Source organism: Sphaerodactylus townsendi, linkage group LG07 (genome assembly GCF_021028975.2).
Source record: "Sphaerodactylus townsendi isolate TG3544 linkage group LG07, MPM_Stown_v2.3, whole genome shotgun sequence".
Classification (NCBI taxonomy): Eukaryota; Metazoa; Chordata; class Lepidosauria; order Squamata; family Sphaerodactylidae; genus Sphaerodactylus; species Sphaerodactylus townsendi.
In genome coordinates this window covers 111339610-111352247 of record NC_059431.1, presented here as the reverse complement: position 1 = coordinate 111352247, position 12638 = coordinate 111339610, and the positions used below count along the sequence as shown (strand labels likewise).

At 43.8% G+C, this 12638-nt stretch overlaps 1 protein-coding gene across 1 annotated transcript in view; it reads left to right on the top strand.

Annotated features, from left to right (window-relative positions):
- Positions 1-12638, top strand: part of KIAA1958 (KIAA1958 ortholog) — a 59209-nt gene that overhangs the window by 20563 nt on the left and 26008 nt on the right. Inside the window, exon 2 of the mRNA XM_048504238.1 lies at positions 5807-5905. The gene's annotated coding sequence lies outside the window, so the exon portion shown is untranslated. The remainder of the gene's footprint in view (positions 1-5806; positions 5906-12638) is intronic.

Here is a 12638-nt window from a genome sequence, read left to right as displayed (position 1 = left end):
CCTGGCCATTTCAGCCCCCCTCCCCAACCTGGATTGGGCTGTTAATGTTCCAGTCTTGCTGTAGTCACAATAATTTGTGATATTAGGCAGGAGAAGCTGAAGCAGTTTTGAAGGATCATTGATATGGCGTTCAGGTTTCTGTTAAAGAAACCTGGTTGGTATCAAGCTTGTAATATGGGAGTATTCAAGTGTTGCTCTTAGCCCACTCAAGCAGTGAAAATGCATAGCAGATCTTGAAAGCGAATTCAACAATATCATTTCCTCAGCACTGATAATTGCACCGTACAACATTTCGTACTGTATCACAACAGCAAACGCTGTGTTGTGATGTATGTTGACAGAGAAATACCTTCTCTGCGTCTTTGAGCAGGCTTTTCTGGGGATTTGGAAAAGAAACATAAACAAAACGGCTTCGTTTTCAGCTAGTTTGACCCACTGCTGTTGTTACTGGAAAGAATTTGAGTAGGTGGAAAATTGCCTTGTGTTTACATTCTCCAGACATTTAGGAGAGGGAGCTGAAAAGCCAGAGCCAGATAAACAAGCATTGCATATAATAACATTACTGCCAAGGAAATTTAATTCACTCCTCAATGATGGGTTTTGGACAGAAGAGCTGCATTCAGTTTGAGATAAGATAATGCGTGTGGTGCGGTCTCAAGTAACCAGCCACAGAACGAAATAAGTGTTTTTCTTACACTAGGTATGTATTATTTATTATAGCTGATGTAAATGTACAGCAGATACATGATCCCACCACCATCTGCAACTGGATCTGCCGTATCTCAGTGGCAGACGCAGAACAAATGCTGTTTTAACTATCTGCATAAAGGCATGTTTCAAACAATTTCATTGTTTTAGTGCATTTGTAAGTATTGCACTTAATATCTAGGTCATTTAAAGGCAACTTTCCTATTAGAACTTGAAAGATTAGGACGGGATAGATAGGAGACCAGTTACAGTGAACTGAGGTAGTTAAAAAAGACAGATTTCTGCTCAGATATGGACTCTCATCCCAGTTTGACCTTTGGTAAACAGGTTTGGCCGGCTTTTGTATTGTTTTGAAAATACGCAACACTTGTTTGACCAGTGACAGTGTGACAAAAGAAGTACGGTACGCATTATACTGGGAGAGGGCGGTATACAAGTATAATAATAATAATAATAATAATAATAATAATAATAATAATAATAATAATAATAATAATAATAATAATAATTCGAACAAACGCCATCAAAGCCAGAATTGAAAAGTCAACTACAGATCCCAAGTGCAGACTCTGCAAGGAAGCAGACGAAACAATAGATCACAAACTTAGCTGCTGCAAGAAGATCGCGCAGACGGACTACAAGCAGAGGCATAATACTGTTGCTCAGATGATTCACTGGAACTTGTGCCACAACTACCATCTGCCTGTGACAAAGAACTGGTGGAATCACAAACCTGAAAAGGTCACTGAAAATGAACACGTAAAACTACTCTGGGACTTCCGAATTCAGACTGACAAAGTTTTGGAACACAATACTCCTGACCTCACGATTGTGGAAAAAAAGAAAGTGTGGATAGTTGATGTTGCAATTCCTGGTGACAGCAGGATTGATGAGAAGCAACTGGAAAAACTTACACGATACGAGGATTTAAGGATTGAACTACAAAGACTCTGGCACAAACCAGTACAGGTGGTCCCAGTGGTGATCGTCACACTGGGTGCAGTGCCTAAAGATCTTGAACGGCACTTAAAAACAATTGGCGCTGACAAAATCACCATATGTCAGCTGCAAAAGGCCACCCTACTCGGCTCTGCACGCATTATTCGTCGATACATCACACAGTCCTAGATGCTTGGGAAGTGTCCGACGTGTGATGTAATACAAAATCCAGCATATTGATCTTGCTTGCTGTGTGTAACTGTTTTGTATAATAATAATAATAATAAATGCAATTCCTCTCTCAAACTACTTTCAGCTCTTGAAAACTATCATTTTCCTTTATCCTGATTCAGGATTGGAGATAGTAAACTTTGTTATGTTGAATTTTAAAAAAATCCTTCTTTGCTCTTAGGCCCACTCCACATGGGACAATAAACACAGGTTTAGAATGATAAAAAACCCATTTTGCGGGGGGAACTTCGCACAAATCCTGCCCCTAAAATGAATCTGCCCTGTGTTATTTCCCCAAAACTGGGTTTTTTGAGAATCGTGCTATTCGAGAGTTTTTTCAAAAATCCCAGGTTGCAGGAGACACTTTATTCGCCCCGTTTTCCTTTAAAAAAAAAAATTTCACGGCTTACGTCTGCGTAGCTCCGCAGGTGCAGATGGTTATATCGTGAGACATCAGCATAGCGGTTGGTGTTCATTTGTTCATGCCTGTGTAGCTACGCATGGGTGGGAAGCAATTTAAAAAATAGATGCGTCTCCGTGCGAAGGTGCAACAGCAACCCGGATTGTTTCCATGGGCTCCAATCGCTGCCAGCATGGATGCATGGAAATGCAAAAACAGGAAAACAGGTTACTTTATCCTGACTGCAACCCGCTATACATTTGCTGTGTGGAAGGGGCCAAGCACCTCGGGAAAACACCTCGGGAAAATATGTAGTGCATAAGGGGTGTTTTCTTTGCTATGCAGAGTGGGCCTCAGCTTGGATAGCCCTGGTTAACCTGATCACATCAGTTCTCAGAAGCTAAGCAGGGTCATCCATGGTTAGTACTTGGATGGGAGACCACAAATCCAAGATCATTAAATGGGGGCAGGCAATGGCAAGGCACCTGTTCCATCTCTTGCTTTGAAAACTCTATAGGATCACCATAAGTAGACTATGACTTGACAGCACTTTATCTAAGAACGTAAGAACAAGCCAGCTGGATCAGACCAGAGTCCATCTAGTCCAGCTCTCTGCTACTCACAGTGGCCCACCAGGTACCTTTGGGAGCTCCCATGCAGGATGTGAAAGCAATGGCCTTCTGCGGCCATCTGCTCACCTTTCTCTTGCACACTGCGCATGCATACCCGTATGTGGATGCATACCCTACTCACCTCTGGCTAAAAGTATGTGCATTACCATGTGGCATATCCACAGATAGTTATCTAATCAGGTGAGAGGAACCAAGGATGGATATGTGAGTGCTGTCTAAGGCCTTGTACCCAATTGCTGCTTGGGTCTACATCTCTAATAGGAAGTAGCTTGAGACCATGTGCAGAGAGATGTAGGGAGCAAAGAAGTGGTGCTTGGTACCTCTCCTAGGGTAGTAGCTACCTTTTCTGATTTTCAGAGATAACCCTGATTGGATTCTTGAAATTCTATCCTGTGTTAAATCTTATTAAATAAGGACTTTGCTCCTGAGACTGTAGCCAGTAGACTCTTCCATAGATTTAATTAAGTTGGTGTTCTGGTCCAAAGATGGTTAATATCTGCAATTTTGGGGTCCATTTTATGTTCCAGACAGTGGTTAAATGGTCGAAAGTGTACCTTGTAGAATTAACTGACCCACCTGGGAATGATCAGGCAATAACATAACATTTTCTTGTAATTCACAATTACGGAGCGCAAATATGCGGGTGTAGCACACAGAAAGAACAGTGATACAAATATAAAAATGTGGTCGATTTTATGGGTCAAACAAGGGGTACACTTTTAAAATCCCCTCTTAATTAATTTTGGGGGGTGATAAGTGATCAGCTTAGGGTTGCCAACTCTGGGCTGGAAAATTCCTGGAGGTTGAGGGTGGTACCTAAGGAGGGCAGTGTTTGGGGAAAGGGGAACCCAACAAGATATAACACCATACAGCCCACCTTCCAAAGCAGCCATTTTCTTCAGGGGTACTGCTCTTTGTAGTCTGGAAATCAGTTGTAATTGTAGGAAATCTTCCTGGAAGTTAGCAACCACAGCTCAGGCCCAGGGTCCGGAGTGAGCCTACATGTTCATAGAATCATAGAGTTGGAAAAGATCACAAGGGCCATTCAGTCCAACACCCTGCCAGGCAGGAATAAAGCACCCTTGACAGATGACCATCTGGCCTCTGTTTAAAAACTTCCAAAGAAGGAGATTACACCAAACCCTGAGGCAGTATATTCCACATGTTGAACAGCCCTTACCATTAAGAAGTTCTTTCTAATGTTTAGGTGAAATCTCTTTTCCTGTACTTTGGATCCATTACTCCTTGTCCTAGTCTCTGGAGCAGCAGAAAACTAGCTTGCTCCATCTTCAACATGAAGATGTTGACAGCTGTACTTCCTGTACTAGAATGTTAGTCTTATAAATGGGTCAAATATACTGCCAGTCGTTCAGTCTTTGTATATCCTCAGGCAAATCTTTCTGCCTCTGTTGCAGATATTTAAAACAGACACGCTGATGGGTTAACTGATAGATTATTGAGAAAGTAAATGTTTAAAACTATAGTAAACATTATTATTAGTCAATTCAAAGGAGATTCAGGTTTAGCCCCCCTTTTCCCCGGAACTTGGGGTCTAGGTGTCCAAATGACTTTAGCACAAAGAAAATGGAACAACTAAACAAAAGGAGAATAACAGATTTTTTTTTAAAGAATTCAGTTCAGTTCATTAGATTTCATAGGGCGTCCCTCCCTTTCCGGACTCAGAGCAGCCAACATCATAACAACAATATATATAACTACCGTGTTTCCCCGAAAATAAGACAGTGTCTTATATTAATTTTTGCTCCCCAAGGTGTGCTATGTCTTATTTTCAGAGGATGTCTTATTTTTCCTGTGTTCTGTTCGTCGGGCATGCTTCCAAACAAAAACGTTGCTACGTCTTACTTTCGGGGGATGCCTTATATTTCGCACTTCAGCAAAACCTCTACTATGTCTTATTTTTCGGGGATGTCTTATATTCGGGGAAACAGGGTAATATTAAAAATCTAAAAACATTCCAACAAATGAATCAGTCCAGTTAATCCAAGAGTCAGCATAACAGTCCTATAAAGGTGTTATCGCTAACAGCACACGAGAGGAGAGAAAAGGAAAAGAGGGGGGAGGGGGGAAATTTGATTCAGCAGCCTTTGATAAACTTGGTTCTGATGTCTGAAGTGAGGAAAAGAACAAACAGGTAACAATGCTTGAAAGATTAACAGTGCTACTAGGGCTCGTTGTAACTCCTTCCCTTGCTCTATGTTACAAGAAAGGTTCCGAAAAATCGACCTGCAAGAGCGGAAATGTCCTCATTGTATCACAGCGATTCAAACCATGGAACATATATTGCTCGACTGCCCCAAATACGAGGGATCTAGGACCAGACTTTTTGCTCTTTGTCCTGTAATCTTTAATGAATGCTCTGCTGTGGGGAAGATTACGTTTCTACTAAACAATTCCGCCTCCGAGATTTTAACTTTGGTAGCTAGGTTCCTTATAGAAACTTTGAAATGATTACCTGTGATGGTTCTCATGTATGGGATACTTGTTTGGGCAATGTTGGCTGTTATATGGATTCTATGCCTAATAAAGGTTTATCTATCTATCTATTAACAGTGCTACCTAGGAATGCATTGTAAGCAGTGGGGAAATTCAGCAGATTCGCGCCACTTCGGCAGAACCGGTTGTTAAAATGATGCTTGTAAACAACCAGTTGTTAAATTATTTGAATCCAACCACTGGAACCGGTTGTTAACTTATTTGAATCCCACCACTGATTGTAAGCCCTTATCCTGTTTTCCCCTGAATGCGGGCAGAGCACTCCAAGGACAGAACAAAGGGATTTCTATGTCCTCACCTGGTTTGAGAACCAGCAGAGATGGCCAGTCAAAGCATTAATCCTTATTAGTTTTTGATGCTTATTGCTTGTTTTCCTCCCTAGATGAAGAACTGGTTGGCCTTGTGGTTACGACTGTGGTTTATACCTGAAGAGATCCCGATTCAGTTCCCAAAACTGCTTTAGACTTCTTGGCTGGACCTGGTGAGTCTTTTTCTCATGCATGTTTCAACTGGAGTGCAAAAATAATGAGTTCGTTTTTTAATCTTTAAAAAAACAATCAGTATGGCATTCTTGACAGGATTATTATGTTATTTTTGTGTTTGCCCAGAAGCTGTCGAACTTCCTTCCTTCAGAGAACTTTTTGTATGTTGAACTGTATGCCAATGACCTCTTCAATATCTTTGACAGAACCGCTTTGCTTTGTAGAAGACCTTGGGGGATGTACTGAGATGTGCAGTTAATAGTGGCAGGCAAAATCTTTTCCAGAAAACCTTGTCCTCTAACGGACATCTTTTTATTGAAGAACTCCCGATAAGCTTCCAAGAAATTGCAGATGTTGTGAAGACACATTCTGTAAAATCACTATTGTGGTTCATAACCAGTGGCGTATTACCGGGGGGGGGAACCCCGGGTGGAGCTGCAGAGGAGGTGTGGAGGGGGCGGGCAGGGGTGTTCCGGGGCGGGGTGGCAGGGGTGTAGGGTGCGTGTGTGCCCCAGGCGCAGTTTCCCCTCACTCTGCCCCTGCTCATAACTACTAGACCTGTATGTGTCAAATTGAAGTGCTGTCAAGTTGCAGCTGACTTGAAGGTTATTTACATGATCACTCATTATCTCAATCAGAATAACTGAAGTTTTGCGAGTTGTTGCCTTTACAAATGAGCATACAAAGTACAATTACGATGTTGATAGTACAGGCACTTGCCCCATTTTGTTGTACACGTGTCATGTGCTAACCTGGTACATCTAACCAGGATAAGATGAATCAGTGTTACTGTGATGGGAACAACTACTGCGAAGAGCTGTTTCCACACAGTCCCTTCTTGCTGTCCTATGGCATAGAGATAGACAGAAGGAGGAGGTAGTTGATATAGAACAGCGGTTCTCAACCTGTGGGTCATGACCCCTTTGGGGGTCGAACGACCCGTTCACAGGGGTCGCCTAAGACTCTCTGCATCAGTGTTCTCCATCTGTAAAATGATAAATGTTAGGGTTGGGGGTCACCACAACATGAGGAACTGTATTAAAGGGTCGCGGCATTAGGAAGGTTGAGAACCACTGATATAGAACATGTAAGGAGTAAACGGTGCCTGTTTTGGTTACTGAGGAACGCTGACTTCACTAGTCACTAACAATTCAAGCTCAGGGATGTTGTGTGGTTTCTGGGCTGTATGGCCATGTTCTAGTAGCATTTTCTCCTGACGTTTTGCCTGCATCTATGGCTGGCATCTTCAGAGGATCTGATGGTAGTAAAGCAAGTGTATATATACCTGTGGAATATTCAGGGAGGGGGAAAGAACCATATGCCTGAACAAGTGTAAAGGGTGCAATTAGCAAGCTTGATTAGCATGTGTTGGGTGGGATCCACCCATTTAGCATGTAAATAACCATGAAGATAGCATAATCAGTTAGTGAGGGCATCTGCATTGTAGTAGCCTATCCTTTTGATCCCTTTGATTGCTTACTGCCTAGAGCAGGGGTAGGGAACCTGCGGCTCTCCAGATGTTCAGGAACTACAATTCCCATCAGCCCCTACCAGCATGGCCAATTGGCCATGCTGACAGAGGCTGATGGGAATTGTAGTTCCTGAACATCTGGAGAGCCGCAGGTTCCCTACCCCTGGCCTAGAGACATCCTTTGTCTGGGTGGTGTTTGTCTGGGTCACTGTCTTGATTCTAGTGTTTTTCCGTACTGGTAGCCACATTTTGTTCATTTTCATGGTTTCTTCCTTTCTGCTGAAATTGTCCATGTGCTTGTGGATTTCAGTGGCTTCTATGTGTAGTCTGACATAGTGGTTGTCAGTGTGGTCCAGAATTTCTGTGTTTTCAAAGAATATTCTGTGCCTAGCTTGGTTTATCAACATGTGATAAACCAAGCTGGGCACAGAATATTCTTTGAAAACACAGATTCAATCTCCAGCATCTCCAGGCAAATGGTTCTTTCTCCCACCCTGGACATTCCACAGGTATATATACTCCACTTGATATACTACCATCAGATCCTCTGAAGATGCCAGCCACAAATGCAGCTGAAACATCAGGAGAACACGGCCATACAGCCCGGAAACCACACAACATCCCAGTGATTCTGGTCATGAAAACCTTCAACAATAAATTCAAGCTCATTTGCCATCAGTCAGCTAGAGTTGAGCATATGAAGATATGTTATATTGTGTCTGATCATTGGTCTTCATAGCATAGTCTTGATTTGGAAACTTGGTAAAGGAACTTTCCCAACCTTGCCACTTGAGATCATGTGTCTACATATGCCTGGGATCTTCTAGATCACAGGTCTGCAACCTGCGGCTCTCCAGATGTTCATGGACTACAATTCCCATCAGCCATGCTGGCAGGGGCTGATGGGAATTGTAGTCCATGAACATCTGGAGAGCCGCAGGTTGCAGACCCCTGTTCTAGATGCTCTGTCCATGAGCTACGAGCCACACACACTCAATGCAAGGACCAAGGTTGCCAGGTCCTTACCAATCTATAGTTATAAATGCGAAATACCACTGACTGACTCACTGACTGACTCATCAAAAGAACTCAAAAACCACCCAACTTACAAAGTTGAAATTTGGCACACTGGTTTATTATGTGGTTTAGGTGCTCACTAAGAAAGGATGTTTCAAAATATTCAGTTTTACTCGAGTTATTACACATTTACTGTTTTAACTGCTCAGCTCTGGCCATCTGCGCGAACATTCTAAGGGCAAACCAGCCCCTCAGTCCACAGACATGCTGCACGAACATTCTAAGGGTGACAGTTAAACACCACCAGCTTCATGTCCTTCTCCTTGGTGTTCCACTTTAACACCGCCTTCCACAACGCATGTGAACCTATTTGAAAACAAACCCATCAGTCCACAGACAGGCTGTGAGGAAATATGCTGCATGTCACCCCAAAGTTCACAAACAGGCTGTAAAGAAATATGTTGAATGTCACCCCGAAAATCATAGAGAGCCTGTGATGAAGTATGCGTAGCGAAACACGGGTGCCCTGCTAGTATGTACTAAAAACATAGAGAGAAAATTTAAGCAGGTCTGCTAAGAAATAGTAGAAGAATGTGCCATTGAATCACAATGGACTCATGGTGACCCCATCCAAGGGACATTTGAGGCAAGAGAGGAGCAAAGGTGGTTCACCACTCCCTTCCTCCATGTAGTAACCCCACTCTTAGCTCAGTGGTAGAGCATCTACTTAGCATGCGGAAGGTTCTAGATTCAATCTCCAGCATCTCACGTTAAAAGGAACAGGTGAAAAGTGATGCAAAAGACCTATCCTTAAGACCATGGAGAGCCACTACCAGACTGATCAACCATCTAATTCAGTATAAGGTAGCTTCATGGGTTGAAGGTCTCCATCCAACTACTGACCATGGCCAATCCTGCTTCTCAACCATGTTCTGATGAGCTTGGCAAAGTTGAGCTATCTGAGCTACTACTAAGAAGTGTCCCATTTAATTCACTGGGGCTCATCCCCAGGAAAGTATTCTTCCATTTGCAGCCATGGCTATCTTAATTCTGAAATGCTCTTTTTCCTCATTCGTACAACAATCAGTGTGCTTCCAAAATAAGGAAACCAGTGTTTTCATTTGTTGCTTTGGCAGATTAAATTTTTTTACCCCCAGAAGCTATTCTGAATGTAAGCCTTCAAAGATGTCCTACTTGGTTTTTGCATTTATATGCATATATTTAAGAGCTATTTTTAAGGCATGCTGTTCTGGTTCTTAAGATCCTGGAAATTAAGTTCTAGCATTTGATTTCTGCTGATCTTAATGGAAAACAGAACCAGCCGCTAACGAGGTTCATCAAACGCTAGTGTTATTTTAGGAGTTATAAACATGTTAAATTAAAATGGCAGCAGCATTACATCATGGAGACTGCATTATCCTAGGAAATACAATGGCAGTAATGGAGAGGCAGGTGCAGAGAGAAAGGGGAAAATCCTTCAGTGGTTTGATATTTATTTAGACCCCCCCTTTCTGTTCTAATAGCATGCCGAAGACAAAGCATTGTATAAAATACAAAAGGCAAATAGTTAATCAGTAATTAGCCAGTGTGGTATAACAGTTAGGGTGTTGGACTAGGACCCAGAGACCCCGATTCTAGCAGGGCAACTCTGTCATGGATGGTTGAACCAGGACTAGTCACATACTCTCAACCTATCATGATCAGTTCTCTCTCTGTATCGGACAGCGAAGACGAAAGCAGCCTACCACACACCCTTGTTAATCCCCCCACTGACAGCGAAGGAATGTTGCAGGAGTGGAGGCGTGAGAGCAGCGGTCCATCAGAAGAGGATGAACCAGCTGTTGATCCAGAGTCCTCTGTGGGGCCCTCGAAGTTAGGACTTTCTCAGAGTCTACCCTCAGCACCCCAAGCAAACAGTCCTCCTGGTTCACCCACTCCTTTAGAGCAGCGTCGCCAACGGTTACGCCTTAAATTAGCTGAACATAGACGATCAGCTTGACTGGCTGTTCGTCATTTGTAAGTTACTAGCAGGACCAGCTCCCTGAAGCAACATTCCTCCAGCATTTCCGCCCTCACACTGATAAGAGACAGCTCACAGCCGGTCCGTTTTTGTAGAAGGCAATTTGTCACCTCGACAACTACTCCGCTTCAGTTCCGTGGATTGCTCAGAAAAGCCTGCTTTCTGGTAACGACCCTTGGATTTTGCCCCCTGGACCTGCTTTTTGGATTTGTGTTTTGGATTGTGACAACCTGATGGGCTAGTGAGCTTGCTTACTGGTTCTCAGACTGAACTCTTGTCAGGGCCTTGTCAGGTGCCTTAAGAGACATTTCTGACCTGTGTTTAACATGCAGTAAATATCTATCAGCTGCACCCTGTCTTCTGTCCATCCTTGACAGTCAACCCATGACACAACCTGACCTCAGAGAAGAAGAGTTTGGATTTTTCTCTCGTAAAGAGACTCAAGGTGTCCTACAAACTCCTTTCCCCTCCTCTCCCCGCAACAGGCACCTTGTGAAGTGGGTGAGGCATATAGAGTTCTGAGAGAACTATGACTAGCTCAAGGTCACCCAGCAGGAATGTAGGAGTGCGGAAACACATCTGGTTCACCAGATAAGCCTCTGCCACTCAGGTGGCGGAGTGGGGAATCAAACCCGGTTCTCCAGATTAGAATTAAAGTGGAAGGGAGTGCACATGCTGCACAATGAGCGATCTCTGCTGGACTATTGAGCTTTCCCTACCTCCTAGCAGCCACTTAATCAGGGAAACGGATACATGCGCTGCAGAAGTAGCCATATCTTCTAGGAAATTGAGTCTCCCTCACCTTTTACCTGCTGGCCCCTCTCTGCCTGCTGCCTGGGGCACCTGCCCCCCTAGATCTGGCCCTTTCACACTACACCCCTGCTTCTCCCTCATCACACCTGAGCAAAAGGGCAGACCTGGCAGCAAGCAGGCCGTAGTCCCACATCACGTTTCCCTACTAGGGTTGGAAAGCCCAGCCTAACAACCAGCGGGAGACACAGGGAAGGGCATGAAGATGGGGCAGATGTCAGTTTTAGAGTTCCCAGTGATTCCTATAGAGGTTTAATATTATTTTGGGCTATCCCTGGAAGTGACATCACGCCATTGTCCCGATGACTTTTTTGTAGCAGCAGTAAGAAATAAGAGGTAGGAGCAGGGAATCCACCACTGGGGGAATGGGAACTCTGTTTCCTATCCAGCTAAACTACAAAACTGCAGTGCAAATTAGCAAGGAAATGGAAAAGGGCCTTCAAAAGCCAGGGATGCCAGCCTCCAGTTGGAACCTGGGCATCCTCCAGAATTACAGCTCACCTCCAGACTTCAGAAATTAGTTCCCCAGGTGGAAATGGATGCTTTGGAGGGTGGGCCCTATGGCACTGTGCCCCACTGAGGTCCCTGTCCTCCTCAAACTCTACCCCCAAATCTCCATTGGTTTCCCAACCCAGATCTGACAGCCTCATTCCCCCCACCCCCACCAGTGGTTGTGGGACCTGTCAACCCTACTGAAATCATTGGGAAGGCGTGGCTGTAAGCTGCCTTCTACCATTCTGAAAGCAGAGCTTAGCTGCACCCCTTCCTTAGATGGCTCTGGGTGGAGCAACCCTGCATTTCCCCCTTTCAACGGGAGAAAACCAGTTTTTGTTGTTGTCCAAATTAAAGGGAAATGCCCTTTAACCACACCAAAGAAATGGGAGGGGACAGCTATTGTAATGAATGTCAAAAGTCTGTATTGTAGAAAAAAATAATGGGAAGATCCTTTCCAGCAGTGGTATATGGCTTTTGATATAATAATATAGGGGGGAAGTATGTAGCTTCCTCCTTTTTTAACACAGCGCTTGTTTCTAGTTATTTTTGAGTCATCTTGCTCCCATTCTTGTCAGCTGCTAAGCTGTGCAGCAGTCAAGGAGGACCATTTTATAGTCCTTCACTGCTCATCTGAAGGCACTTGTATTTCCTCGTCGTCTGTTTGCTTCCTAGAAAGCACGACATCCAACATGTCTTCAGCAGACTGAGTGGTTGATTTTCAGAATTCTTGTTATAAGGAGCACTCTGGCTAAACCAACAAGCATTGTGACCAAGACAAGGTCCCATATCAAACTTGTGATGCTGGAGGGCAGTTGCCTCAATTGGATGGCATCAAATGAATGCACTACTTTTTGATAAGGCAAAGATGTACATCCACGTTATCTGATGTTGCATGTTGAAAAGGACATGAGCATGTACA